Raw genomic sequence first — 26,279 nt, forward strand, 5'->3', positions numbered from 1 at the left:
TACACTGTCTTTTTCAAGACTTTTTCCAACGTGTGCTTTGTTTCCGCAGTAGTTGGATTTATGAATATGCTTATATGTATCAGACGCTTCATATTTTTTGCTGCCTTTTCAATTGTGTAATTCGGTTTTGTTCAGCTCTTTGGAACTGTTGCTTTTATCTGTGCACTGCGTCAGTTCACGTGAGCCACTCGGTGTACATGCATCAAGGTTCCCAGCTGTGCTGGTGCCATCTCGTGCTATGTCCATGGCTGTATTTAATGTTACCTTAGTCCTGGCACTTAAAACTTTCTCTCGCAGTTTCGCTGAGTTTGTGTCAAACACCACCCTGACCATCTCATCTTCCTCTCCATAAGCACAGTCCTTCACCCGTGAATATTTACCCGTGGCAGTTTGCTATTGGATTGCCGCTGACGGACGGCCTTATATGGGCAGGCACTAAATTACAAACGCCAGCGGCAGCCTGTCTATGAACTTAATTTAAAGTGTAGGTTTATATCGTGCTTTGTTTCCGAAGTAGCAGAACTAATGAATATGGTTGTATATGTCACTTGCTCGCTTCTTATTGTTTCGCTGCCTTCTCAATTATATAATGCATGTTTTCTTCAGCGCTTTTTTGAGGTCTTCCTGGTTTTCTATGTACTGCGTGATTACGTGGGAGGCGTGATGATGTCACACGAAACTCCGCCCCGGCGTTGCAGCTCATCTCCATTACAGTAAATAGAGAAAAACTGCTTCCAGTTATGACCATTACGCGTAGAATTTCGATATAAAATCTGCCCAACTTTTGTAAGGAAGCTGTAAGGAATGAACCTGCCAAATTTCAGCCTTCCACCCACACGGGAAGTTGGAGAATTAGTGATGAGTAAGTGAGTGAGTGAGTGAGTGAGTGAGGGCTTTGCCTTTTATTAGTATAGATATATAAATACACACACATACATAGATACAGTGGAACCTCGGTATACGCCCTTAATCCGTTCCAGACCCTTTGACGTATACCAAACAAATTTTTCCCATAAGAAATAATGGGAAAATGATTCTTCTGTTCCCATGAAAAAAAAATCCTATGGCTATTGGCATATTATACATTGATGGGGTTGTATAAAATAATTTAAACACTGCTTAATACTAAAATACATAAATACAAAAGCAATTAGATGAAATAAATGAAAATTTTACCTCGCTTTACTTTTTAATAACATCTTTGTTTTTCACAATCATAGATACCATCGTTCTCGGCAAACGGAATACAACAGCCATGTCCCGGATACGCATGCCACCTTCATACTATTCAACAATCAATTCAAATTTACATGAAAAAACCACAAAATCACGTTGTGATGATGCAGGTTTGCTGTATGCTCCCATCTGCTGCCGGGGAGCCCTTGAATCCTACACCGTCGGTAATGTGCCTCGCTGCTAAACTCATCGGTAACAACAAAGCAAGGGGATGGTGAAAAAGTGCAAAGTGCTTTTATTAAAACAATTAACAAAACAAGGTGTTCAAATTAAAGTGCAGTCTCCTAAGTTCCAATAAATAATCTATAAAATCAGAAGTGAAACGTGGAGGTTAAAAACAATAGAAAAAAGTCTTCTTAAAAACAATGAAGTTAAAAGCAGGAAACCAAGAAGCCCAGTGCCTGCTTCCCAACTGGGGAGTCGCCCTACTTGCAGCTGACCTTCGCACTGCCTGCTTCAGCCACTTCATCCATGCGCGCTCTCGATCGCTTCTCTCTCTCTCTCTCGTCCGTTCTTTCTTTTCACTCCCCTACAAGCCAACTCGCGCTTCTGTTTATCAAGATAAGCAGCCCTCTCTCTCTCTCTCACTTACTCACTCAACCTCTCGTCTTTTTTTTCTTTTTACTCCCCTTCTAGCTGACTCGCGCTTCTGTTTATCAAGATAAGCAGCCCTTGGAACAATCATGAATGCGGACGGTCCCTCACAAGTGCACTTTGGTGAGAAACACCCACATCACTAATCGCCCTGACAACCTTCAGCCACATAACCACCACACCCCCTCACCAAGCTGCGAGCGTGGTGATTATTTATGTTAAAGCTGGACTTTGACAGGAGCTATGGACCCGCTATATCACACGGGTGAAAGTTCACTGAATGCTAGCAAATGGCGCACTAACGCTCGTGGGCAGTCGTGGCTTTGTCTCGAGAGAGGTAAACAAGGTCCAAACAGGATGTATACCAAGTTGGACTTATTCCAAAGCAGACATATACCGAGTATATATATATATATATATATAAAAATATACAGTGGTATATATACAGTGGTATATATATATATATATATATATATATATATATATATATATATATATATATATATATATATATATATATATAAAATATACAGTCGGTTTAAGAAGCGTAGTGATTAACCACTGGGTCGGGGAACGTAACACAAACCATTTAATTTACGGGGTAAATTAACTAATTGATTAAACCTTAATTTTAGGAAGTTTAGTTTACGACATTCTACTTTAATTATGAATTAAACTATGAGAATAAAGTGGAAATGTTGACTTTAATCTCAACATAAACGGCGAGAATAAAGTGGAAATGTTGACTTTGTTCTCGACATATAGTTTGTTTTTTTCTTCCCAGTATATCTTAGCTTGAAGCAAGGTCCATATGAATGCAGTTTGCCTAAATGATGGTTCAGTTGGTAAAGATGTCATCACCAAGTTGCACTTATTTTATGTTAATTTGGTGAATACTGTGTAATGCACCTGGGCTTGAAGTCTTGAAGTAATAGTGCAACTATCAGTAATAATACTATTATTTATTTTATTGTTATTATTTATTAGTTTAAATATTATGCAGTTTAATGATGATAAAGTTGTTTAAAAAGTCACTTTAACGTGTCAGTGGACAGAGATTGTTAACATTAACAGAAAGTGTAGTTGGTTTACAAAAAAATATTTACTATTTATTCCTATTCGGTGCAATACAATTTTTGACAAGCACTTCTGGATATTTTACTAAGTCTAAATGCCTCTTTGTATGGTTGAAAATATGTTGTCAAAATTATAATTTGTTTTTCAAAATTTGTTAAATAGAGAGGTTCTATATTTTGACTGCATCTGTCATGCAATGTGATACCTTCTCCATTAGTGCCACCCCCTTGAAAACTATCACTTTATGGGGCAATGCAAAACTGTATTAATACTTGTGTGCACATTAAAATTTTTTTTTTTTTGTACAATGTACAATACTCTTGACAGTGGAATAGGTTATTCTTAGCCAGTAATTGCAGTGGAAAATGTGGTTAACATCCACTCATGCATGGGGAAAAAAATACCGTTGAATACCGTGAAACCGGGATAATTTAGAAAAATACCGTGATATAGAATTTTGGTCATACCGCCCAGCCCTAATATATACACAGACACACATATAGATATATCTCTATATATATATCTCTATATATATCTCTATATATATCTCTATATATATATCTCTATATATATATATATATATATCTCTATATATATATATATCTCTATCTATATATCTATATATCTATATATATCTATATATATCTATATCTATATATATATATATATATCTATATATATATATATCTATATATATATATATATATATATATACATACATACACTAGCAGAATACCAAGCTTGAGAGAGTAGTGTGTTAAAGAAGTTATGAAAAGAAAAGGAAACATTTTAATAATAACGTAACATGATTGACAATGTAATTGTTTTGTCATTGTCATGAGTGTTGCTGGCATATATATATATATATATACTGTATATACACATATATATATACAAATCTACATATATATATCTACATATATATATTAGGGGTGGGACTCGATTAAAAAAATTAATCCAATTAATTAGAGGCTGTGTAAGAATTAATCTTGATTAATCGTATGTAATCGCACACGTAAATTTGCCCCAAATCGCAAATGTTTTTTTTTTTAATTTAAAAGGGTTTTAGTGGGCGACAGAATCAAATAATAGACATGGACATGAATATTGTAAACTGAAGCTGTTTTAATTTCTGAAAAAAAAAAGCTTTTAAACTGCATTTGAATTCAAAACAGAAACAAAAATATCATCCCTGGTTAAAATTGGGCAGACTTAAAAATAAAGTGGTAGTTTAAGTACTTTAAGTACATTTTCAGAATAGTATTGTCTTTAAATAATAATAACCAAAATTTCAACATAAAGTGCAGTTTTCTTCTTAAAAAAATAAGTCAGAAACATAAAAGGTAATTTGACCAGCTTACTCTTTAAACTCTGAGTAACATTAGCCAAAATTATTTTGTACATTAGGCTAAAACAGTGTGATCATTGAACATTTTGTAATTAGATGTATTTAGAATTACTAACGGTCACGGAAGTCCAATGATCCCCAGTAAGAGCCACAAAGTCCGCTTTCTGTAATGCATCTAATTTTGCTTGCTTTTCAGTGTGCACAAAACCATGCTTTTATCAAGGCTTCTTTCGGGTAGTCGAAATGATCAGTCGTAGAAGCAGCGCTTTATTCCGACTCTAACATTTTTGTAGCTGTGATGTGTGCATCAGTGTAATGGATGTACCAGGAAATCATGCATTGACAAAAGTTCCGTTTGCTTGGAATTGAAAGTGTGATTAAATGCGTTATTTTTAGCGCGTTATGGAGTACATGCATCGAAGCTTCTCAGCTGTGCTTGTGCTAAGAAAGGGAAAATTTTAAAAATAGCGTAACATGATTCTGCGTTAACCTAATATTTTTCATACGTCCCAAACCAAGGAGATCGAAGGTAAAATGAATCAGGTAGCGCATACATAGTCAGTACACCCCTCTCGGGAATCGAACCTCGAATGTCGGCGTTAGAAGAAGACTCTACAATTAGCCACAGCGTGTGGCTTGTCTATGCTAAAGTATGTATTGTAGATCGGGTATATATATACATATATATATATATATATATATATATATATATAGTACCAGTGGTGGAGAAGTAGAAGTTATGAAAAGAAAAGGGAACATTTTAAAAATAGCGTAACATGATTGTCAATATACAGTAATTGTTTTGTGAGTGTTATTGAATGTTGCTGTCATCAAGGATTTGATTATCATTATTTCTTTCAATCAGGCTCGTATTTGTAGGATGTGTTCAAGTTACATTCCGTGTTTGTCAATCGTTGTAAAGATAAGAGGTTTCATTCATCGATTAGTTCCTTACTGCATCAATAAACAGCTCGTCTTCCTCTTTATCTGAGATGTGACAAACTGCATACACGTTTTTTTTTTCACTGTCTTCCTTTAGCAGGACATTCACTTTTTCCACCGTGTGCTTTGTTTCCGCAGTAGCTGCACTTATGAATATGATTGTATGTATAAGACGCTTCATATTTTTTTGCTGCCTTCTCAATTGTGTAATTCGGTTTTTGTTCAGCACTCTTTGGAACTGTTGCTTTTGTCTGCGCATTGCGTCAGTTCACGTGAGCCGCTTGGTGTTCTTGCATCGAAGGTTCCCAGCTGTACTGGTGCCATCTCGTGTAATGTCAGCTAAGACCCGGCACTTAAAAGTTTCTCTCGCAGTTTCAATGAGTTTGTGCCAAACACCACCCTGACCATCTCATCTTCCTCTGCATAAGCACAGTCCTTCACCCGTGAACATTTACGGCAGTGTTTGTATTGGATTGCGCTGATGGGCGGCCTTATATGGGCAGGCACTAAATTACAAACGCTAGTGGCAGCCTGTCTATGAACTTAATTTAATATAAACTTACGGTTCACGCCGTGCTTTGTTTCCGCAGTAGCTGTACTTATGAATATGCTTGTATGCATCATTTGCTTCATAATGTTTTTCTGCCTTCTCAATTGTGAAATGGCGTTTTGTGCTCATCGCTGTTTGGAGTTCTTCCTTGTTCTCTACGTACTTACGTGGGAGGCGTGATGATGTCACCGAAACTCCGCCCCCGCCATCTCAACTCAAGACTCCATTACATTATATGGGGAAAAATAGCTTCCAGTTATGACCCTTATGCGTAGAATTTCTAAATGAAACCTGCCCAACTTTTGTAAGTAAGCTGTAAGGAATAAGCCTGCCAAATTTCAGCTTTCTACCTACACGGGAAGTTGGAGAATTAGTGATGAGTCAGTGAGTGAGTGAGTGAGTGAGGAGTTGGAGAATGAGTGATGAGTCAGTGAGGGCTTTGCCTTTTATTAGTATATATATATATATATATATATATATATATATATATATATATATATATAGATATATATATAGATATAGATATAGATATAGATATAGATATATATATATATATATATAGAGAGAGAGAGAGAGAGAGAGAGAGAGAGAGAGAGAGAGAGAGAGAGAGAGAGAGAGAGAGAGAGAGAGATAAACTGCTCAAAAAAATTAAAGGAACACTTTGAAAACACATCAGATCTCAATGGGGAAAAAGAAATCCTCCTGGATATCTATACTGATATAGACTGGGTAATGTGTTAGGAACGAAAGGATGCCACATCGTTTGATGGAAATGAAAATGATCAACCTACAGAGCCCTGAATTCAAAGATGCCACAAAAATCAGAGTGAAAAAATTATGTGGCAGGCTAGTCCATTTTGCCAAAATTTAATTGCAGCAACTCAAAACTGTACGCAGCACTTTGTATGGCCCCTGAGTTGTTGTATACATGCCTAACAACATCGGTGCATGCTTCTAATGAGATGACAGATGGTGTTGTGGGGGATCTCCTCCCAGATCTGGACCAGGGCATCACTCAGCTCCTGGACAGTCTGAGGTGCAACCTGGTGGCATTGGATGGACCAAAACATAATGTCCCAGAGGTGTTCTATTGGATTTAGGTCAGGAAAGTGTGGTGGCCAGTCAATGGTATTAATTCCTTCATCCTCCAGGAACTGCCTGCATACTCTCACCACATGAGGCCAGGAATTGTCGTGCACCAGGAGCCACTGTACCAGCATAGGGTCTGACAATGGGTCCAAGGATTTCATCCTGATACCTAATGACAGCCAAGGAGCCTTTGTCAAGCCTGTAGCGGTCTGTGTGACCCTCCATGGATATGCCTCCCCAGACAATCATTAACCCACCACCAAACTGCTCATGCTGAATGATGTTACAGGCAGCATAATGTTCTCCATGGCTTCTCCAGACCCTTTCACTTCTGTCACGTGCTCAGGGTGAACCTGCTCTCATCTGTAAAAGCACAGGGCACCAGTGGTGCATCTGCCAATTCTGGTATTCTATGGCGAATGCCAATCGAGCTGCATGCTGCTGGGCAGTGAGCTCAGGGCCCATTAGAGGACATGGGGCCCTTGGGTCACCCTCATGAAGTCTTTCTGGTTGTTTGGTCAAAGGCATTTACACCAGTGGCCTGCTGGAGGTCATTTTGTAGGGCTCTGGCAGTGCTCATCCTGTTCCTCCTTGCCCAAAGGAGCAGATACTGGTCCTGCTGATGGGTTATGGACCTTCTATGGCCCTCTCCAGCTCTCCAAGAGTAACTGCTTGTCTCCTAGAATCTCCTCCATGCCCTTGAGACTGTGCAGGGAGACACAGCAAACCTTCTGGCAATGACACGTATTGATGTGCCATCCTGGAGAAGTTGGACTACCTGTGCAACCTCTGTAGGGTCCTGGTATCGCCTTATGCTACCAGTAGTGACACTGACTGTAGCCAAATGCAAAACTAGTGAAGAAACAGTCAGAAAAGGTGAGGAGGGAAAAATGTCAGTGGCCTCCACCTGTTAAACCATTCCTGTTTTGGGGTCATCTCATTGTTGCCCTCTAGTGCATCTGTTGTTAATTTCATTAACACCACAGCAGCTGAAACTGATTAACAACCCCTCTCTGCTACTTAACTGACCAGATTAATATCCCATAAGTTTCATTGACTTTATGCTATACTCTGATTAAAAAGTGTTCCTTTAATTCTTTTGAGCAGTATATATATACATATCTACATATATGCATATACACACACACTATATATATATATACACATACATACAGTCAACCCTCATTTATCGCGGTTAATCCGTTCCAGACTCTGCCGCGATAAATGAATTTCCTCGAAGTAGAAACCATATGTTTGTATGGTTATTTTTATATATTTTAAGCCCTTATAAACTCTCCCACACTGTTAACATTATTAGAGCCCTCTAGACATGAAATAACACCCTTTAGTCAAACGTTTAAACTGTGCTTCATTACAAGACAGAGATGGCAGTTCTTTCTCACAATTAAAAGAATGCAAACATATCTTATCTTCAAAGGAGCAGCGCTCGCTAAGAAAAGCAAACAATCAAAAAATCATTACGTACTTTTAAGTATACAGAAGCACCGCGATAAAGCGGCATTTTGTAGAGGAGCGTCCTCTCTTCTAGGCAAACAGCCACTGTGTAAACAGCCCCCACTGCTCACACCCCCTCCGCCAGGCAGGGAGAGATGGAGAGAAGCAAACAAAACAAGCGCCACGCGGGAAGCATATCTTTTAGCATTGAGGAGTTTTAGTTAATATTTAATACATGCTCTGATTGGGTAGCTTCTAAGCCATCCGCCAATAGCGTCCCTTGTATGAAATCAACTGGGCAATCAAACTGAGGAAGCATGTAACCTAAATTAAAAGACCCATTGTCCGCAGAAAGCGGCGAACCAGTGAAAAATCCGTGATATATATTTAGATGTGCTTACATTTAAAATCCGCGATAGAGTGAAGCGCGATATAGCGGATTACTGTGTATATATATGTGTTTGGGGTGCAAGCAGCTGTTGCTGGGGGTGCCAGAATCCATGAAGGAAAAAAAGGAAAAACATTATTTGTACAAAATCTTAATTTATTTATCCATTCCAAAATAATTAAATGGGTAGGCTATTTCGTATCAGTGCAATACGCTGCTTGTTAAAACAGATGACTCACGCTCTTACGTGCAAGTCTGCGTGGATATTATGAACTATCATTTCTGTTCAAGTTCTATTTAAATTTTAAATAGAAGGAATTTTTATTTAGTCGACAGAATATTATTCCGGAATAAATCAACTCAAACCTTAAATAACTTATAATATTTTGCTCTCCATAAAATATATCCTGTCTAAATTATACAAGTTAGAAATAAAGTAAGCGTTAAAAGAACAAACATTCAAATTTCTTTACTCTTATGTAATTTTATATAAAAAATTAAACTTAAATTTTAAATATCCCAAAAGATTTTGCTCTCCATAAAAATATATCCTGTCAAAATTATACAAATTCATATATGAACATGGTGCATAACAAAACCTGGAAATATAAATAAAATTTGTTCTTTTCAGCAATAACAAATCAAATCATTCAGTTGTCTTTGCTCTTATGTCATTTTATCAGAGCTGGACGCCTGGCATCTTTTTTTGGCAACAAGTTCGTTTATGTTTGGTGTGAGGTTCTGTGTTGTGGAGATTCTCAGGATGGACTGCAGGTGCTCATCAGTGAGGCGACTCCTGTGTGCTGTTTTGTTAGTCTTCATCACTGAGAAGAGCTTCTCACACAGATATGTGCTACCAAACATGCACAAGGTTCGAGCCGCATGTAGATGGAGCTGGAGCATTTGTGCGGGAATGGAGTGAATAAACTGTGCGGGCCTGCAGTATCGTACTTTGCCTTCAGTGTGCCATTACACTGCAGCTCAATCACCTCCATCTGAATCTGCACAGGTGCAGTTTCCACATCGATGGCAAATGGGTTGCGAAACAACTCAAAATTCTTTTTTTGTTCTTCAAAGTCACCAAAGCGCCGTGCGAACTCAGTGCGCAGTGCGCTCAGTTTATCAGCAAAGTGCGTATTTGGGAACACCGTTGTCCGACTTGGTTCAACATTACTTGGCAACAGGGAAAGTGGGGCAAGTTGCACTGGTGCATTTGTGTCTCCCATAAAAGTAGCTTCACTTGAAATCACTTTGTGATTTTGCACGGTAAAACGTCTGCTGAAGTGTCAGATTCTTCTTTAACTCTTCTGCTTTCTGTATCTTGTGCATTGCATTCAGGTTATCTTGATGTTTTGTCTCATAGTGCCGTCTTAGATTAAATTCTGTAATTACAGCCACATTAGCTCCACAAATGAGACACACGGGTTTACCGGCAATGTCAGTAAACATATACTCAGCCTCCCATCGGTTTTTAAAGGCTCTATGTTCAGAATCACCTTTTCTCTTCGGCATCGTGTGGGCTAGCTTCGCAATAACTTGCAGCATCATAAGCTAGACTTGATTAACGGTAAGTGTTGGCAAGGCAGCTGAAGCGCTGCATTATGGGATCTGTAGTTTATTGTGTTACCAGCGCTTCATCTCCCCGGGCCATTAATAACAATAATACAGTATATAAAATGATCTTGCGGGCCGGATTTAATTACACGCCGGGCCGGATGTGGCCCGTGGGCCTTGAGTTTGACACATATGGACTAAATAGAACTTGAAAAGATATATTTTTTCAAATGTGATCGCGCAATTCAGATCGAGTTGATCGCACTACAGTACATCGAGCCCGCGTGCCTGCGTACCTCAATAAGTTACCCTCCCCTCGCTCTTACTTTTTTACCTTTCATCTAATGAATACACTGAGTATGGCTTTACCAAAACAATCATTGATCGCGAATAAAGTATCCATTATTCATAAAGCTTCAATTGGTGATCTGTCTATCTGCGTTAACTGCATATTTTTTCATACGTCTCAAACCAAGGGGATGCAAAGGTAAAATGAATAAAAATGCGTGCGTATATACTCAGTGCATCCCCTCTCGGGAATCGAACCTCGGACGTTGGCGCTAGAGGCGAAGCCTCTACTATTGCGCCACGGCGTGTGGTTTATCTATTTGAGCGTATCAGTGTAATTCGTTTTTTGTTCAGCACTCTTTGGAACTGTTGCTTTTTGTCTGCGCACTTCGTCAGTTCACTTGAGCCGCTGAATATGGTTTTATATGTCACTCTCTCGCTTCTAATTGTTTCGCTGCCTTCTTAATTATATAATGCATGTTTTCTTAAGCGCTTTTTGGAGCTCTTCCTGGTTTTCTACGTACTGCGTAATTATGTGGGAGGCGTGATGATGTCACACGAAACTCCATCCCCCACGGCTTTCGAGCTCAACTCCATTACAGTAAATGGAGAAAAATAGCTTCTATTTATGACCATTATGCTTAGAATTTCGAAATGAAACCTGCCCGACTTTTGTAAGGAAGCTGTAAGGAATGAACCTGCCAAATTTCAGCTTTCTACCTACACAGCAAGTTGGAGAATATATATTATATATATATACTAGCAAAATACCCGCACTTCGCAGTGGCGAAGTACTGCATTAAAATTTTTATTAAGAAGAAAATGTAACCTTTTTAAACTGAGGGAAAAAATGCCAATAATTATTTGGTATACAAAGAGATCCTTAACATGTTGTCAGTTCGGCCCTCTAGTTGTAATATGACCAAGCTGTGCGCTGAGCTTTCTCTTGAGCATGCAACTTACAGTTGGCCATGTGAACAGTAATCTTGTCTCAAATCTCACAGCTTGAATTGCTGCTATCATAATCGGTTTGAGTTTCATGGTTTGTTTCAATTATGACAGTATTTGCAGGATTTGTTGTATTGAAGTGAAATTCGGCATCTGTCAAGCGTTGTAAGCACACAACCGGTTTCAGCGATAAAATCACATCCAGCTTTTGAGAGTTTAAACATTCATAAACATCAAAGTGTCCACTACTGAAATCGTCACCTGTGAATCTAAGATGTTTAAGAGGCATTGGCGGTTGTCGAAAGGTGTAAAATATTTGGCCATTTCGGTACACTTGAAAGCGACAACCGAATAATTCAGCGGCAGCCATCAACTCACATGCAGAACCATAGGTGAAGGGCTTAAGCATTTCACTCTTATAGTGCTCCTATGCAGTATAATTATCTCCTGTACTGTCATCAGTTCACACCTTGAACCTGTCCCAGTCATTCAATACATAAGACACATTGTTCCTCCGGATATTAAGAGTGAGCCTGATATGGCCGTGCAATACGTAACAAAGAGAATGGAAAAGGTAGGTGGTATCTCCGGGCATGGAAACAACTCGGCAAGTGATAGTTCTTTGATCGATAGTGATCACCTTGATAGACATGTTAATGGGAGTTGGAATGATAAAGGAAATGGGTACCTGAGAAATGTAAAGTAAGTGTAAAATACCTATACAATAACTATAATTGTAATAAACAAACAATAAAACAGCGGAGAAGCCGTGGATTAAACAAAAAGGCTGTATTAACAGTAGGGAGACGTGAATCCCATGGTGAAGCAAGGAAGGGAATGTAGAGACTGGAGCGACGGACGGCCTTATATAGGCAGGCAGCCAACAACGTGGGAGATGTTGGGATGGGGGACCCAACGCCGCCTCACACGGTGACCGAGCTGCAGGCTATGGACGTATATATGTATGTAAGTAGGATTCAGTTAGCGTTGGGAACCTGTGTACCAAATTTCTTGAAGATGGGCCCATAAGTAACAAAGACTGTTGAAAAGTTAAATATGGCGGCCGACAGTGGCATCATACCACTGAAATAAGTACGTACATTGGTTTCGGTTAGTGCAGGGAAGCCGCCTACCAAATTTCGAGAAGATGGGGCCATAAATAAGAAAGTTAAACATGGCGAACGTTGTTGACTGTTATGACCATTACGCGTAGAATCGAAATGAAACCTGCTTAACTTTTGTAAGTAAGTTGTAAGGAATGAGCCTGCCAAATTTCAGCCTTCTAACCATACGGGAAGTTGGAGAATTAGTGATGTTGGAAAATTCAATATGGCGGCTGACAGTGGCGTCATACCACCGAAATAAGTACGTACATTGCTTTCTGTTAGCTAAGGGAAGCCACCTACCAAATTTCGTGAAGATGGGGCTGTAAATAAGAAAGTTCAACATGGCGGACGTTATTCACCGTTATGTGTAGAATTTCGACATGAAACCTGCTTAATTGTTGTAAGTAAGCTGTAAGGAATGGGTCGCCAAATTTCAGCCTTCTACCTACACGGGAAGTTGGAGAATTAGTGACATTGGAAAGTTCAATATGGCTGACAGTGGCGTCATACCACGAAATAAGTATGTACATTGGTTTCGGTTAGCACAGGGAAGCCGCCTACCAAATTTAGTGAAGATGGGGCCATGAACAAGAAAGTTCAATATGGCTGACGTTGTTGATCGTTATGACCGTTACGCGTAAAATTTCGAAAAGAAACCTGCTTAACTTTTGTAAGTAAGCTGTAAGGAATGGGCCTGCCAAATTTCAGTCTTCTACATTACGGAAGTTGGAGAATTAGTGACGTTTGGAAAATTCAATATGGCGGCCGACAGTGGCGTCATACCATCGAAATAAGTAAGTACATCGGTTTCGGTTAGCGCAGGGAAGCCGCCTACCAAATTTCGTGAAGATGGGGCCCATAAATAAGAAAGTTCAACATGGCGGACGTTGTCGACCATTACGTGTAGAATTTCGAAATGAAACCAACTTAACTTTTGTAAGTAAGCTGTAAGGAATAAGCTTTCTATATATCTATATCTATATCTATATCTATCTATCTATCTATCTATCTATCTATCTATCTATCTATCTATCTATCTATCTATCTATCTATCTATCTATCTATCTATCTATCTATCTATCTATCTATCTATCTATATATATATATATATATATATATATATATATATATATATATATATATATACATACACATATACACTGTATATAGCAAAATCCCCGTTTACATTTGAAAAAAAAGTTTACATTTTTTTTCTAACTGTACAGAGATGACGACAGCCCTTAACTCCAGTTACCAACCCCACCTTAAGAGACATGCTGTCTACCCATATTATTATGGGGGAGTATCAATAAGAGTATTGATAAGCAGAATTTGTATCAATATCAACATCAATAAAATCTTAATGATGCCCATCCCTAATGATAAGAAGTATTTTTTACAGGAGACTCACTTAAAAAAATAAGGTCCAGTTTCAGTCGCAAAGAGAGTGGATTGGCAAAATTTTTTCACTCCAACTATACAAAGAATACATGTTAATACATAAAACAAATCGCATTTGTAGCATCAGAGGCAGTATGTGATCCTGAAGGGTGAAATGGCATCGTGATGGGTAATTTATTTAAAACTAATGTAATTTTGCTAAATATCCACACACCTAACATGGACGATAGACATTTAATCCAAAATGTATCTGCATATATGAACACTCATAAAATTATAATGGCCAGAGAATTTGTGTTTTAAATCCAGACCTTGATAGGTCTTCAACTACAGTGGAGATAACATCTAATACTACACAAAAAAAAAAAAGGCACACAATCACACTATGCCCCACACACTCATTTCACAGCTGGAGTCTTAACCCCTATATCAATAACTGAATTGAACTGCACAGAATTAATCGCCAAGAAAATAATTTCTAGAGACAAATGGATCCTCAGAGGTTTCTGCAGAAATAATCTGGGATATACTGAAGGCTTTTGTAAGAGGGCCTATTATTTAATCCCTTTCCCATAAAAATAAATTGGTAGCCAAGAAGGCATCCGAGTTTTAACAGTAAAATTACCAGAACATATTAAGAATATGGCAGGTCTCCAAATGAAGCACTTTATAGGAGAACACAGGTTTTGCAACCTAACGTAAGACACGATCGAACAGACTTTTTGATGCATTACAAATACCACAGCTAGACACTCTTAGTGCAGAAGAATTGGTCATACTTATACCACTTTCAGAATTACTGGACGCTATAAAATCACTCCAAAGTGGGAAAGCAGCAGGCCCTGATGTCCAACCAGTGGAATTTCATAAAAAAAAATCAAATAAGGTAGCTCCACTATTATTAGCAATGTTATAGAAGAACTTTCTACCTTAAACTTTGTGCCAAGAATCATAAAGACCAATTTCACTTCTGAATAATGATGTTAAGATACTCAAAGTTCCAGCCAGAATGATTGAAAAAGTGCTTCCTTCTGTAATATAACAAGACCAAACCGGATTAATGATAGGAAGACACTGGGCTTCTAATCTTCAATGTTTGTTTATACTCACTTATAAAATTTAATACAAATCTTTGGACACAGAAAAGCATTTGACATGGTTGAATGGGACTACCTATTCACCATATTGCACAAATTTGGGCTTGCCCAAACACATGTGCTTGGATAAAAAGTACTTTATACCAGTCCAGAAGCCTTGGTTTGTATTAATAACATTACTTCAAACTATTTCAAACTAGAACATGGTACTCGACAAGGATGTCCCTTATCACCATTTGTTTTTGCAGTTGCCACTGAGCCACTGGGCATTCACTTTCAAAATGCATCAGAAATAAAGGGGACTACCACAAAGGGACTTAAACATAAAATATCACTAAATGCAGATGATATGGTACTGTATGCATCAGACCCACAAACTTCTTTACCAGAAGTCCTTAATGCACTAGCAGAATTTCAAAAGATAACTGGACTCAGAATTAATTTGAATAAAAGTGTGCTTTATCCAGTGAACTTTCTAGCACACAATATTAGACTTGACGCCACTTATTTATTTTAGCATATCAGTTTAAACATCTAGGGGTAAACATCACAAGTAAACATAAATATCTTTTTCTACAAAATGTTACTATCAGAATTGAAAAAAAAAATAAAGATATGAACAGATGGTCTACCCTCCATCTCACATTAACAGGGAGAATCAATACTGCCAAGATGAACATTTCCCAAGTTTCTTTTTCAATTTCATAGCATCCCAATAAACATTAACAAATCTTCTTTAAGAAATTAGACTCAATTCTAACCTTGTTTATTTGGAATTCTAAACATCCACACAACCAAAGGGCAACTTTCAAACAACCTAAAGCAGAAGGAGGCAGGGCACTACCTAACTTTCAGTTTTAATACTGGTTGTTAAATATACAGGCTATAAAGAACTGGAAATTGACACAAATTGATTAATATACACAAGTTATATTGGACTATCTAAAAGACAGACCTCAGTATGTGTGTCTCGGGAACTGCAGGTCTGATATTGTAGTCGGCAACACAGGAGCGCCGCTGGGGACTGTACTTTCTCTGTTCCTGTTCAGCCTGCATACATCGGACTTCCAATACAACTTGGAGTCCTGCCACGTACAAAGGTTTGCAGACAACACTACTATTGTGGGCTGCATCAGGAGTGGGCAGGAGGAGAAGTATAGGAAACTAATCAAGGGCTTTGTTAAATGGTACGACTCAAACCACGTACACCTAAACACCAGCAAAACCAAAGAGCTGGCTGTGGATTTTAGGAGGCCCAGGCCCCTCATGGACCCCGTGATCATCAGAGGTGACTGTGTGCAGAGAGTGCAGACCTATAAATACCTGAGAGTGCAGCTGGATGATAAATTGAACTGGACTGCCAATACTGATGCTCTGTGAAAGAAAGGATAGAGCCAACTATACTTCCTTAGAAGGCTGGCGTCCTTCAACATCAGCAATAAGATACTGCATATGTTCTATCAGATGGTTGTGGAGAGCGCCCTCTTCTACGCAGTGGTGTGCTGGGGAGGCAGCATAAAGAAGAGGGATGCAATCACACCTGGACAAACTGGTGAGGAAGGCAGGCTCTACTGTAGACACAGAGCTGGACAGTTTGACATTCGCTGCAGAGCGATGGGCACTGTCAATAATGGAAAATCCACTGCATCCACTGAACAGGATCATCTCCAGACAGAGGAGCAGCTTCAGCAACAGACTGCTATCACTGTCCTGTTCCACTGACAGACTGAGGAGATCGTTCCTCCCCCACACTATGCGACTCTTCAATTCCACCTGGGGGGGTAAATGTTGTTATACAAAACAGTCTGTCTGTTATACCTTCATTGTTATCACTCTTTAATTTAATATTGTTCTTTATCAGTATGCTGCTGCTGGGGTATGTAAATTTCCCCTTGGGATTAATAAAGTATCTATCTGTCTAAGCCAGGTCTACAATAGAAATAAAATCTTGCTTTACTTCTTTATATGCCCTGCTTTGTGCCCCAGTAAATATAAAATATCATTATTATACTAATAATTCAATTGTCCAATCAATCACTCAGAATATGTAACCAATATGGGAAGCACTTTAAGTAAGAGAAGCTTTTATCTGTTGCATGATAATCACCTTTTTCTACCCCCTCAAACTTACACAGTATTTAATCTTTGGAAAACAGCCAGTTTAAAAAGCTTAGAAAATTGTACATAGTTAATGTCTTTGCATCTTATGAACAATTATGCTTAAAATTTTACTTCCCATCAACACAATTTTTCTACTACTTTCAAATCAGAAATTTTGCTAAAGTTAACCTGCCCAACTTTCTTCACCTTCTACCCACTTCTATTCCAGAAGAAATACTGATCAGTCTTGAAGACTAAGACAACATCTAAATAATATATAAAGACATTTTAAAGTCCTTTCCTTTCAAAGATCCTGGGGTATGGTGGGGAAAGGATCTATCACTTACATCTCTGAGTGGAAGTGGAGTGGAAGGTGGCCTTGCATAGAATGCTTCTAGCTCCAAATGCACAAATCATTCAATCATTCAACTTAAAATCTTTTATCAAGCACATTTATCTTGTTTAAAATTGCCCAAAATGTATCCAGGCCAAGATTCAACTTGTAAACATTGTAGTCTAGCTCCAGCCTCAATGGGCCACGTGGGGGCTGAATTCTGGTTCTTGATAGTATGTAATGTTATTTTCTTTGTTGTAAAAGTCTTGATCATATATGGGTTGTTATTTTCTTAAAAAAAAATATTACTAGCCAACCCGCGGCGTACCATACGCCGCATAATCAGGCCGGTTTTTTAATGATTTTTAAGCACAGGGAGAAAATTAACATATGAAAAATTAAGTAATGTAATAAATCAGCAAGAAAAGCAACATTGTAACAATGCACGGAACGAACCAACACACAATCGTCCATGACTGAAAACTGGCAGACCGCAATCACGCCTTCTCTTGCCAGATGGAGAGATGGGGGTGCACGGCGCGGAGTGTGGAACGGGAGGAGAGGAGAAGGACATCCATTCAGCTCCCTCCGTCATACTAGTCAGCTGAAATCTCGTTCAGTATGTACTGCCCGCTCATGTGCCCACCTCCAACTCGTCACTAGTCGTTGGCTGCTTTTCTATACATAATCCACCAAGACACCCGACCACAGTAGCAGCGAGGTGGGAGGGGGTGTGCACAAAGGGTAGGGACGCAACCAGTGGGAGCGTATGAGTTGCATTTAGTGGGAATTCCATGGTTTGCCGCCCGAATAGGGTTCAACGGCTTACCCACACCTCTCTGCGCCATGTAGACACACGCTCAATCTCATGCATAATTATTTACTGAATGCTAAACACTTCTGGAAAGACACGGTTGTCTAAAACGGGTTGGTGTGAGAATACAACAATAAGTGAATGAAAAGATGGAACTCTGGAGAGAGCAAAATACAACACAATAGTGAACCCTCGGCATAACAAACGCCGCATAATTATTTATTGATGGTTGAACACTTCTGGAAAGACATAGTTGTCTAAAATGGGAGGGTTTGAGGATACAACAGAAAGTGAATGAAAAGATGGAACTCTGGAGAGAGCGACATATAATTGTCCGTGAGTGAAGACGACGCATGTTTGTCGCGGATGGGAATTGCTGTATGTAGCGTGTAAAACAGTTTGCTATGGTGCATGCGGTCGTGCGTTGTAACCGAAAACTCGTTTTTTAAAGACTGCTTACTTCATTGTGTTTTAACCTCCGTTGTAAAGGATTGTTTTAAGGATCCCATGGGATACCCCTCCCAAACTGTTTTACAAGCTGCATATGGCGACTCACCTCCGCGAGAAACATGCCTCTATGAACAGACAATGTGGCTCGGAGGTACATGAGGCCTCTACAACAGACGAATATAAAGGACGCCGTTCTTTCTGTGTCGCGCCCAAGTTGGTGGGCGTGGCTCTGCGAGTTGTCGTCGTATCCAATGGTCTTGGAGTTGGTAGGCGTGGCTCCTCCCTGCTTGCGCCATAAGTATCTTACTCGTCAGCGGCTTAGTGAATCCACCCTCTTCCGGCGTGCTTTCCATGGGTGTCTTTCCTTAGTGAATTATATATATATATATATATAGATATTTTTTAAAAAAGGGATGCTGTAGCATCAAATCTATTCCTATATTTCATTGGCGGAATTCTCAAAAGCAGTTTTCGTCACTAATATGCAGTTATTCGCCAGTGATCTTGTTCGTTGGATATTTTCTTGTAAATTTGTCAAGCAGCAGGCTTAGGCAAACTATTTCAACTAAGTACCCCATGATTCTTTGAAATGCCAACATGACATCATAGAGGTGTATAAGCCATATGCTGAATTTTCACATATGCCTACTTTAAGATCATTGCCAATGTTACCATTGCTGGGTTGCATGGCATTTCAACTACTGAGATGCACTTTAACCATCCCCTTCCCCATCTACCAAAGAGCTCAATAGGTATGATTACTGTTCTACTACAATGTTTTAAAAACATAACTAAAGGAAAAAAAAAACTGTTCAAAAAAACTATTATTTAATTTTGGAAAACTACAGTGACTGCAATTAGAGAACTGTTACAAGTGTACTGCAAAAGAAGCCTGAAAATATATTTTGTCATCGGTTTTTAACAATTATAGCTTTCAAAATTTAGTAGTATATGTAGAGGCCTTTGCTTTTAAATGACATGAGCACATCTGCGCCCATAAGACATGACCAGTTTCTTACACTGCTCTGGCTTGATGTTATTCCAGCTTCTTCCACAATTCAGTAACTGCAGTGGTTTCATTCCCTTCAACACCGATTATCTTTTAGTGATTCCCAGTTGGGTTCAGATCAGGACTCTGGGCTGCCCATTTTATCACTTTGATATCCCCTATTTCTAAGAATTGCTTCACCCATTTTGCAGCAGACCATTATTACGCATACAAATGACTGGCTGATTGACTGATGCTTGCAGGGATGGACCCACATGTTGCTGAAGAAGGTTCAGATATACATTGCCATTCACCTTGCTATGTAGCTGTATGGGAGGCACAATTCCTGCTGCAGAGAACATATCCCACACCATAACACTTCCACCTCCAAACTTTACTTTTTTGCACACCTTAGGCTCATTGTTTTCCCAACTTAACAGCAAACAATGTTTCTCATCTGAACCAACTAAATTAAACTGGTTTTTATCACTAAACTTTGGGCCAGTTCTTCTCAGTCTACACAACATGCTTTTCAGCAAAGGCTAGTCTAGCTTTTATTTATTCTTGTTGCTGACAAGAGGCTTCATCACAGACGAAAAGACATTGTAAGTGAAGACAAAATCTTCCCTTGTTCAGCACTATATTCCAGATGCGGAGATTAAACAATCCCCCGCTGAGAGCCTCTGTAGCATTCTATTTTCTTGTGTACTTGTTTCAGAAGGATGGCCAGACATTTTTCAGGACTTGAATTGCTTTGTTTCTTTATATAGTTTCAGTATTCCAGAAATTACCCTCTTGGAACATCCAGTTTCTTTTCCAATGGGGTTATCCCATCAGTCTTCATCTAAACAACTTCAAGTTGCAGTGTTTCAGTTACCCTATAGCAGTTCACTATCGTACAAAAACACCTACTAATGTTGAATAATCAGTTGGAGTTGCATGGTATTTCAATATATTGCCAGAAATGAACCAGCTTTTAACTAGTAGAACTTGTCTAATTTTAACCCTAACCCTTCAGTTATCTTATTTGAATCTTTAATTTAGTGATGTGGGTCAGTTCTCACTGATGAAATATGATAACAATCTCTTAAAGACTCTTCTATTCATGTTGAAATAACATTCAATTCAGATAAGCAGTGACTTTTTAAATTACCACAATGAAACTTTTTTGTTACTTTTAATTGTTAGTGTATAACACTGATCCCTGTACAAAGTACTACATTGTTAATTATGCCTACAAATTAGACATGTGCCCAGTAATGATCTTAAAATAAGCTTTAAAGGAGCCGCCACTCCAATCAGAAAACACAAGACACACTGTGAAATCTTAAAAACAAAAATTATTACTATTTATTAGGCATTTTCTTTTTGATGCAAGAAAAAAGTGTGAATCATCTGCACAGATACATGGGAAATGAAAAAAGACATTCCCACTTTACCAGGGCCCACAGGCCAGTCCCATGTCGTAACTTCGGGGCACAGGAAATGTATCCCCCAATATTGTAATTTGTGAATGGAATGATCTATATTTTATTTACTTATTTGTAGTTTGTGGCAGCTTCTTTTATTTTGTTTTTGGTATTTGTTCCATTTGCATCTTTCATTGTTTGAGGCCTGGTGGTGCAGTGGTTAGCAACTGCTGCCTCACAGATCAGATCATTGGCCACAATAATAGTTAATAGTATAGTAATAGCTGGCAGACTTTACCCTATCCCTCGGGACACTTAAGACCACCGCAATCCTAGCGTACAGTAGAAAAGGACCCTTCAAATAATATTTCAGAAAAGGCGTAGAAAGCTGTCATCCATAGAATACTCTAGATCTGTATGCACAAAACATTAAATAAATCAACTTAAAGATTATTCATCGATCATATTCATTATATTTAAAATTCTCCAAAATGTATCCTAGGCAAGATCCAACCTGCAAGCCCTGTAGTTCAGCTCACTGGCCCACAAGTTGTGGGAGTGAACAAAATTCACAGTCTTGGACAAAAATATTTGAACACTTAACAGCCTTGTTGTCACAATCACTCCTAACTCATTAACAGCTGTGTTTGGTGTACTTCCAGATGGACTTAAGTGGAAAAGGACACATTGTAATAGCCTACACTAATAACCTATAACAGCATAAAAATTGATTGTTAATAGCCTAAATCACAATAATAACGTGAGAACTTTGAGAATCCTAACCTTAAGTCAGTGGGTAATGTCAGAGAATAATTTTAGGGTAACATAGCATTTATCTTAAAGACATAGCATGAAGGGTTAATACTTGTAAATGTCAGAAACCTGTTCAGGTATATCAGGAAATCAGATAAAGATCAAGTGAACAACAAAGACAAAGGTGTAATACACAAAATGTACTAAGAGATGACTAAGAAATCAGCAGATTTTCTGTAAACAATCAGAATGGATGTTTGTTACATATACAGAAATTCCATGGGTGGTGGCTAAAAGGGTGTAAGAAGAACCAGAATATAATAAAACTAGCTGCGTGGTTTAGCTGGTCTTCGGGACAAAAAAACAACCCAAAGACTCCCAAGCAGTCTTACTATATTGGTGAACTTGCAGAAGCATCAGCTAAGTGGGCAGGGACAGGCTGTATGTTGTCCAAGATGGACATGTAGTAGAGTGCAGCTGTGGCACAAATTGAGCAGGACAGGTTGGAACTTGTCTCAAGCAAATGTATGGTGGCTCGTTGACTGAAAGTACAACATGCATGTACCATAAAGCTGAGTTTATCTGCTTGGGATGAATGTGAAATGCATGCATGCACCATCTCACCTGGTGGAAGTCACAATTGTATGAGCTTCTACATCTTTCGAAGAATTCACACCAACTCCCATGGATATGGTCGAGTGTGAGCAGAGCAAACTGTTCCACACACACATAGACAGGTCTTTTGTTTAAATACTGCTGGTCTAACATACTTTGATTTTATATAAGTCATTTGGGTGTAGACCTATGAATGAACTAGAGTTACAGTCATGGCCGAAATTATCGGCACCCCTGGAATTTTCCAAGCCCGGTTTTTAAGTTTTGTGTAATATGATGTCAGATTTGGCTTTTTTTTCTCTGTTTTTTTTGTGTTGTTCCAATGCACATAAAGGAAATAAACATGCATATACCAAAACATTTGTAATTCCAACAATTTTCTGGGAGAAATGGTGCATTTTCTGGAAAAATTCCAGGGGTGCCGATAATTTTGGCCATGACTGTAAATGTATGTATTGATTCGCACTTATGGAAAATGAGTTGCTTATAAAATAGACCTATACCCTCAATATTTTCATCATCCTGACCATGCTGTATAGTCTGCTATGATAGATGCTCCCTCTAAAGCATTTGCAGAGGAGTAATTAAATTATGAAATGAACAGTATTTCTCCTGCCTGATAAATGATTCAAAAAGGTTTTATCAAACTTGCCCCAGTAGAGGATAAGTATCTTTCTTTACTTAAGATGTTGATTTCTACCATATTACCTGATGTTCTATAATATTTGAAATTGAAAAAAAAATGTAATTCTTGCTTAGATCTGTTTAAAACTTTTTTAAATATGGAAAGATTTAATTAATACAATCTTAGAATAAGCATTTATATTGGGGTAAAGGACATTCACTTTCATCCCCATTTCTTTTTGCTCATGCTCTTGGCTCTCTTCTCTTTCTCTCAGGTAGAGGTTGAATTCGGTTGCACTATTGAATCATTATAATCCACTTAAAACTAGTTGAGTTCCTCCTTTCCCATTGACTTCAATGTATTTCTCGGAGTTTGGTGACGTTTGCAATCACTTTTGTGATTCTGCCAAACTTGAGATGAGCCAATTTTGCTCATCACTAGTTGCAGCTTATGAATATCCAGTGTCGCACAAGCAAGTCAAAATTATTTTACTCCTCCAAAGATATCAAGAACTCTAGTTTCTTACTGAAGGATGAATTTTAATATCGTGTGCTAAAAAAAACTGTCAGATGTTTCTCTTGTATTCACTGTAAAGTTTTATTCAATAAAATAGCTCTTTTTCTACGATGTCAGAAATATCTTTAATATGACATGCAACAGTATTTGACAATTGTACTGCATCTACTTTTTGATAAGACAGCTCATTTAACTTTCATTCTGCAATATTTTTTTGCACAAGGCTTAGTGCGAGTTTCAACTGTTAAGCACAATATGTTAAATTGCACAAAAGGATACCATTGTCGCTTTTTCATTGTCAGATTTAGCAAGTATAAGAATTGAAACTTTAGAATTTTCCAATGAGTCCCAAAGCTTCTTAGAAAAAATCTTTTTCTTTGTGTTCATCACGATCGGTTACCAAGTGCCTACAACATTAATCTGGAGACAAAAAAAACTGCTAGTATCTTATTTTACATGATACACTGCCTCAACAGTATCTTTAACTCTAACACATGTAAAGCCAAAAGTCAAGTTTGAATCTGTTTTTTTCACTGTTGGGTTTCTGAGGAATAAAAGATTGTGGTTGTTTTTTCTTGTCTGTAAGGGAGGAAGTGACAATATTAACTTTGGTTTTATCAACTGTAGATGTACTATTAGAAGTACCTCCTTCTTATTTCAAAAGTAGCTTTTTTCAGTTACAAACCCATGGTCAGTTGTTTTAGTAGTTAACATTTTGAAATACTGAAAATATCAAAATAAATATTTATGCAAGTAATCATGTTTAATTATGTATTAAATGTACTATTTTCTTCACTGGGCAGCATGGTGGCACAGTGGGTAGTGCTGCTGCCTCGCAGTTAGGAGACCCGAGTTCGCTTCCCGGGTTCTCCCTGCTTGGAGTTTGCATGTTTTCGCTGTGTCTGCATGGGTTTCCTCCGGGTGCTCCAGTTTCTTCCCACAGTCCAAAGACATGCAGGTGAGGTGCATTGGCAATTCTAAATTGTCCCTAGTGTGTGCTTGATGTGTGCACGCCCTGCGGTGGGCTGGCTCCCTGCCTGGTGTTTGTTTCCTGCCCTGTGCTCTGTGTTGGCTGGGATTGGCTCCAGCGGACCCCCATGACCCTGTAGTTAGGCTATAGCGGGCTGGATAATGGATGGATGGATGGATTTTCTTCACTGCTACAGGAGTAATTTCGTAATTATGAAGACAGTTCATATCACACAACTATTTCCTTTCAAGCACTTGAACTAAGCTAAAACACATGCAATATCATTGGCTCTGTGCACTGGACAGTTCTTGTAGCAGTCAGCAGTAAAATCTCAAGTGGAGAGAGTTCACAGACAGAAACAACATAACCACTGTCATGCTGAATGAGTACAATCACAATTGGCAACATTGACTTTTTTTTATACATATTGCTGAAATGAAGACAATTTTCAGAATAAAACAAAGGAAAAAAATGAATGTCTACATTTTTAAGGGATTCATAATATAATTAATTAATTATAGATTACCCAAATCACCAAAACTAAAGTAAAAAATTGCAATACAAAAATCAAATAAAGAACAAAATATACACACCTATACAGTATATTTAAATTCATATTTACCTTTTAATTTTTTTTTAATTGTTAATTTCAATTTTTCACAGAGTACCTGTTCTTGCCTCACAGAACTCTAAGTACAGTTTGGGAAATGATGGATTATACAATCAAGTCTTTAAAATAGTTCAGAGAAAGCAGTTGTGAAGAGGATATTTTTCATTGCTTTAGAATGTTTTCAGATTTTGGGGCTATTTTGAAAATATGTCTTATGTTAACATTAATTAAGCCTTTCATTTACCAGTTAATAATACTAACTGGGACTGAAATTCTTTATTTGCCTTTTGTACAGATGTACATAGGAAATCAATTTTTCTACTCAAGCACATGAATTAAAGTACAGGCCAGCCGTATAGAATACAACAAAAAAGTGCAAATAGTAGAAACAGAGAACAAAACACTTGTATTACTAGGTATCATATTGTTGGACGTTTAATAAATGTTATTATGCAGTTTATTTATTTTAACAATGACACACATAATTGAGAAGACAGACTGCTGAAAGTTAAGAAAATGTTTTTGAACCACAAGGTCTTGATACTAGCATACCTATGGCCTAATCTCAGTTTGGAAAACAGACTTAGCACAGAGTGAGTAGGATAGCAAAGAATTGCATCCTTATTACTTTTTGTTTATAACATGCTTTTATTAAATCCAAAATGCTACAAAGCATAAAAACAAAAAAAGTGCAAACTGAAGTAAAACATAAATATATATAAAATGTCAAGCTTAACTTTAAAGTATAGTAATTACATAAACAATAAAAGCTAGCAGGTCTCAGGAGGAGGATAAATAAAAATAACTAACAAAAGTGAGGACACAGCTGAATCAATGAAAGACAGATAAAGTAGTAGTTCTTTCTTTCACTTTTCAGTTCAGTGCATGTAACCAGAGTTAGCATCTTAACTGAGAAAATGACATTTTTGGTATTGTAAGGTGAACATACTTTAATTATGAACTCGCCATGGCTAGAGGTTCAGTTATCCTATTGTGTGATTTCCATATAATTCAAATGGCTT

At 38.1% G+C, this 26,279-nt stretch overlaps 1 protein-coding gene across 9 annotated transcripts in view; it reads right to left on the reverse strand.

Annotated features, from left to right (window-relative positions):
• The window catches only part of kiaa1109 (KIAA1109 ortholog), a 388,609-nt gene that overhangs the window by 307,755 nt on the left and 54,575 nt on the right, over window positions 1–26,279 (reverse strand). The gene's annotated exons all lie outside the window — the stretch shown is intronic.

Source organism: Polypterus senegalus, chromosome 4 (assembly GCF_016835505.1).
Source record: "Polypterus senegalus isolate Bchr_013 chromosome 4, ASM1683550v1, whole genome shotgun sequence".
In the NCBI taxonomy this organism is placed as follows: domain Eukaryota; kingdom Metazoa; phylum Chordata; class Cladistia; order Polypteriformes; family Polypteridae; genus Polypterus; species Polypterus senegalus.